Below are 6000 nucleotides of genomic sequence, written 5' to 3' on the forward strand. Positions count from 1 at the left end.
CAGTACAGTGTTTTTTTGCATATATTTTGGACTTGAATAAAACAAAATTTTGGACCCTAGGAAATAAAGGGACCTAATGTATAGTTGTGCCGAGGATATCTCTCTTCCTCAGAAAAATTATCTGCAATAATTTCTTAATATTACAGGATCTTCCATGAACTGCATCAGGATAAAACCTTAAAGCCTTTATATAATTATAACAGGAAATTTGAACCTAGAAACTCTGAAATGAAGCAGAATATACCAAGGTGTGGAAATAAACATGCTCACTTCTTGATATATACAGCAAGTATACATCAGTACAGCAAGAAATAAAATATTGTGTATTTCATGACACAATGCCTAAAAGAAAATGAATTCAGGATAGCATCATAAATGAATTCTGTATTCTTATTTTAATTGCTGAGATTTCTCTTCACTGTAAGATAATTAAGTGGTGGAAACTGAGTGTGTACGATAAAGGTGAACAGAGTTGATTCCATATTGGCCTCCACTTTCCATGAGGTTGAAGTGTCACCTTGGCATGGACCCTCTACTGTTTCTTTGTATATACCATGGTATAAGCCATTGGCAGTCATGAAAAGAATTCTTTGTGGGGTTTTCCACTGGGTTTCCTGCTCTATACCTCTATGCTGTGTTTCTTCATGAAGAAGGCTCTAGGGTAACACCCTTTAAAGTATAATTGTTTTATGCAATATTTAATTTAAAATAGTTCTTAATATGAAGATATCTGCAACTTATATGAAATATATACATTAAGGATTATTTGAGAGCTTTGAAAAATATCTAACTCAATTGATGAAAACTCCATTTATTTAAAAATGTAGAGGTATGGTTGTAGGTATTTCCTTGTTTGTTTGAGAAGAGGTAGTCTGGCATAAAACCAGTCATCCTCCTACCTCAGACTCAAGCATGGTCAATTTAAAGTTTTACAAATTAATAAGATGAATGATTTTTTTTATAATAGTTTAGTGTTAGTAAAGATTAACCATGAAAAACACACTCTAGTTTGTTGTATTATTTGTGTCATTGTGAACCAAATATCCATAATAAAAAAATTATATTATGTGAACCAGTAGATTAATTTCTTTTAACTAGTCAAATATTAAAATGTAAATATTTTATACCTAGTCTTTTTCCTTTTCAGTTATAATGTGGAAATATTATTGGATTGCAAATAAAGTTGGATGCTGAGCTACCTTAAAATGAAACAAAAAAATTTCCAATGATCAATGAAAGATATGAGCTACACTCATGCTCTAAAATGTTCTGTTTTCAATCCAGTCAGTTCACATAGCTTCTCTCCTTGTTTCCAGATCCCCCTAGTGGAATTATCACCCTTCTATTCTGTACAAAGTAAGATCCTGTACAAAGTAAGATCCAGCAAGGGAAAAGTTGCCTTCACTACCAATACTTGAGGTAGCATGTCCATTGAGTCAGAAAGTGTAGGAAAGAGTCAAATATCCAAAGGTGAAGTAACTAGGGCTGGAGAGATGGCTCAGGGGTTAAGAACACTGACTGCTCTTCCAGAGGTCCTGAGTTCAATTCCCAGCAACCACATGTGTGGCTCACAACTATATCTAATGGGATATGATGCACTCTTCTAGTGTGTGTCTGAAGACAGCTGCAGTGTGCTCATATAAATTAAAAAAATAAGTGAATCTTTAAAAATGAAGAAGTAAATAACATGTTTATTAGAACATCAGGTAATCTGGTGAGCTTTGAAGTTAAAATTTAATATCAGATTTTAATTTAAAGGAATATGGATCCTATTGACAAAGAAGTTGAAGATACCTTGCTATTCAGAGACAGCTCCAAAAGCAGTCTCGCTACATTCACCTACTTGTTGATGGCAGAGAGGAAATCTAGACTTAAGTTTGGTGTTTACCATAGACTGAGGTCAATTATTGCAAGAGAATCATTGAACCATGCAGAGTCCTTACAGTATCCTACATTCAATAACATTAAATACAAGTTGAAAAAAAAAAACAAACAAGGCAAAAAACTGCTGACTGTTAAGATGTTAGAAACAGACATATGTGTTTCTGAAATGTTTTAATTATCATGTGTGCACAATTAATATTTGAACAAACAGTCAGCTTTAGAATTTCAACAGATATTTAGAATCAATGTGAAGAGGATGAGATTTGGGTAATGCAGGAAGAACTCAAGAGTTAGATTTTAAAGAAGATTAACCACATTGGAATAAAATCATTAAAAATATAGACATATTTAATGATACATATTAAAAAAGCTTTCTTACAAGAAATGAAGCTGCCCTAGAAGTGTTGCAGGTGTGGTTGCTGTGTCACAGGTGCATCAGAAGATGACACAGAGAGAGGCTATGTCTATATTTAGTGTTCAGACCTGTGAACATCTCAATGATTAGTAGTCTACCAGTCCCAGGAAAAAGTGAGCTCAAGAAGACCATCAGATCTATGTCATGCGGCCCAGACAGGGAGATAGTAGTCTATGTATGCTTGGGAGAGGGGCAGATCATACCCAAGATGATACATTCCCAGTACTATAATGCATGGAGACCTATGGGTGTTTGAGGGTAGTACAGAAGTGGCCCTATACCACAAGTGGACATCATGGAAGAACCAGCTCTGGAGTCATGAGAGCAGGAGAGCTGACCTAATCAGCTTTAGTACTCCAGAGAGCAGTCTTGACCATCTCAGGAGTTATGAGTAAACTGTCCTTTAGGGTATTCAGTGTGTGAGAGAGCTGGTCCTGGCACTTGTCTTCTGTGTCTATTATAAATGTGTATGTTTTTAGATTAACATATTAGAAATGAGACAGCTATCTAAAATTTAAAGACTTTAAAATGAAACATGACTAAAATTATGACTTACATATTTTCCTCTTAATAAGAGTGATAATTTCCATTTTAGGATATTGTTGGCTTTTGAACATCTGCTCACTTCTGTTGTTTATGTTTTTTTAATTTTTATTGAAATTCAAATCTGAAAACATCTGTTTCCCTAATATATATTTTCATTGTGAACTGGGAGACAATTCAGAACTCCAGGGGGTGTCTTTGTTTCATTTAAAGAAAGAGCTCATTAAAGTACTGGAATCAGAATCTTGTGTTGGTGCTTGCATATGCAAGAAATTATATTAAATATTTACTTTTGTATTCTTGATTATTCTTCTTAATTAGACTTTGGCATTCATATAAGCAAAGTCTTCAAAGAAATGATGGCACAAACTTAAGAGTGCCGATCTTGGTTACCTTTAGAATTAGAAAGAGTTTTTAAAAATTATTTTCAAGGTTGTGGCCTTGTGGATGATATTTCTCATGGGCATCTGCACTTGTTTAGACAGTCTTTTTCAGTCAAATGAGGTAATGTCTGATCTCCTGCCCACCTTTGCCACAACCTCATTGCAGATCTTTGCCTCTCAGTCTCCTGGCTCTAAGAACATCACAATTTGTCCTCCAGGTCAACCTTTCCACTGCACCTCCTATGAGACTTGATCTATGTATTCTCCAAATTGCTTCCAAGATAATCTTGGCAAAAATTCAAATTCAATTTTATAACTTTTCAACTTAAAGTTTATGAAGGTTTAGGAATGATTACATATTCTGGTCATCTGCCACACCCACTTTAATCAGCTTCAACTCATTGAAGGATCTTTGTTTCAAGAAACTGAAAACTTATTACCCAGAGCTCTCTTCTACACTTTGATCTCACTCTTTTTTTTCTTTTTTTTTCCATTTTTTATTAGGTATTTAGCTCATTTACATTTCCAATGCTATACCAAAAGTCCCCCATATCCACCCACCCCCACTCCCCTGCCCACCCACTCCCCCTTTTTGGCCCTGGTGTTCCCCTGTACTGGGGCATATAAAGTTTGCAAGTCCAATGGGCCTCTCTTTCCAGTGATGGCCGACTAGGCCATCTTTTGATATATATGCAGCTAGAGTCAAGAGCTCCGGGGTACTGGTTAGCTCATAATGTTGTTCCACCTATAGGGTTGCAGATCCCTTTAGCTCCTTGGCTACTTTCTCTAGCTCCTCCATTGGGAGCCCTATGATCCATCCATTAGCTGACTGTGAGCATCCACTTCTGTGTTTGCTAGGCCCCGGCATAGTCTCACAAGAGACAGCTACATCTGGGTCCTTTCAATAAAATCTTGCTAGTGTATGCAATGGTGTCAGCGTTTGGATGCTGATTATGGGGTGGATCCCTGGATATGGCAGTCTCTACATGGTCCATCCTTTCATCTCAGCTCCAAACTTTGTCTCTGTAACTCCTTCCATGGGTGTTTTGTTCCCAAATCTAAGGAGGGGCATAGTGTCCACACTTCAGTCTTCATTCTTCTTGAGTTTCATGTGTTTAGCAAATTATATCTTATATCTTGGGTATCCTAGGTTTGGGGCTAATATCCACTAATCAGTGAGTACATATTGTGTGAGTTTCTTTGTGAATGTGTTACCTCACTCAGGATGATGCCCTCCAGGTCCATCCATTTGGCTAGGAATTTCATAAATTCATTCTTTTTAATAGCTGAGTAGTACTCCATTGTGTAGATGTACCACATTTTCTGTATCCATTCCTCTGTTGAGGGGCATCTAGGTTCTTTCCAGCTTCTGGCTATTATAAATAAGGCTGCTATGAACATAGTGGAGCATGTGTCCTTCTTACCAGTTGGGGCATCTTCTGGATATATGCCCAGGAGAGGTATTGCTGGATCCTCCGGTAGTACTGTGTCCAATTTTCTGAGGAACCGCCAGACTGATTTCCAGAGTGGTTGTACAAGCCTGCACTCCCACCAACAATGGAGGAGTGTTCCTCTTTCTCCACATCCTCGTCAGCATCTGCTGTCACCTGAATTTTTGATCTTAGCCATTCTGACTGGTGTGAGGTGGAATCTCAGGGTTGTTTTGATTTGCATTTCCCTGATGATTAAGGATGTTGAACAGTTTTTCAGGTGTTTCTCTGCCATTCGGTATTCCTCAGGTGAGAATTCTTTGTTCAGTTCTGAGCCCCATTTTTTAATGGGGTTATTTGATTTTCTGAAGTCCACCTTCTTGATTGATCTCACTCTTATCAAATTGTTCCCTACCAGGAAGGATGATTTGTTTGCTCTGCGCAATGAAGTGTCTGTTGCCCCAGAAAGAGTGAGAGTAAGAATGAGAGTGCTAGGGGAAGGAGATTATATAGTGGTGTTTTTTGTTTTGTTAATTGCATGGCCTCTGATGGGCAGGCATAGCCAAGTATCAAGTTTCTCATAAAATTGGAGTGGATGGGTTGGGGAGCATGGTGGGGCGGGAGGGGGGTGTATAGGGGACTTTCAGGATAGCATTTGAAATGTAAATCAAGAAAATATCTAATAAAAGATTTAAAAAAAAAACCAAACAAGTGCCCAAATGTTTTGGTTTTTTTGGTTAAAGTAAATGTACCCGAAGCCTCAGATACATACATACATATATATATATATAATATTTGATGTTTCTAAATTTTAAATGTGTGTAACATGAAGTACAAAGAGTCCATTTATAATTATTGGTTAAACAGTCAAAAGATCATAAAGGCTGAGGTCAAGAAGTAGAGAAAGATGAGTTCAGACCTTAATCTCAGAGCAACAAAATAGGGTCTGGAAGAATAAATTTTCTTTTCTTTTCTAAATTAAAGAAGATTACTAGAAGTTTTAAAGCGATGGGGGCGGGCAGTAGACTAGTTTTGTTTCCTGTGAAAGGTTGCTGGCTATCATAGTGTATGGTGATGCAAATGTGGAAAAAGCACTGGAGGAGGAATGTAATGAAGGTCCAGGAAGGGGACCATAGATAGGGAGTTGTTCAAATGTTATAATTCGTTTTTTTCCTGTGATCTAATTTGCTCAAAGTTTGGTTTGGTAATTAGAATCAAAGAAAAATAGAGGTTACTTCTTATGAAGTTTAGGTTTGTATGAGTATAATTATGAAAATGAGGAAGGGCTTTGAGGGCCAATTTAACTAGTAGAGTGAGTGAGTATATGCTATTAAGAGAGTGAGTG

The 6000-nt window shown here is 37.0% G+C and overlaps 1 protein-coding gene and 1 non-coding gene across 3 annotated transcripts in view; both read left to right on the forward strand.

The window, feature by feature from the left end:
• Nucleotides 1-6000, forward strand: part of Itgbl1 (integrin, beta-like 1) — a 318929-nt gene that overhangs the window by 271508 nt on the left and 41421 nt on the right. The window lies entirely within an intron of this gene.
• Gm25272 lies at nucleotides 2274-2401 on the forward strand. The gene has a single exon (XR_003951296.1). It is a non-coding gene; the product is annotated as a small nucleolar RNA SNORA17 (small nucleolar RNA).

Source organism: Mus musculus, chromosome 14 (genome assembly GCF_000001635.26).
Source record: "Mus musculus strain C57BL/6J chromosome 14, GRCm38.p6 C57BL/6J".
NCBI classification, from domain to species: Eukaryota; Metazoa; Chordata; class Mammalia; order Rodentia; family Muridae; genus Mus; species Mus musculus.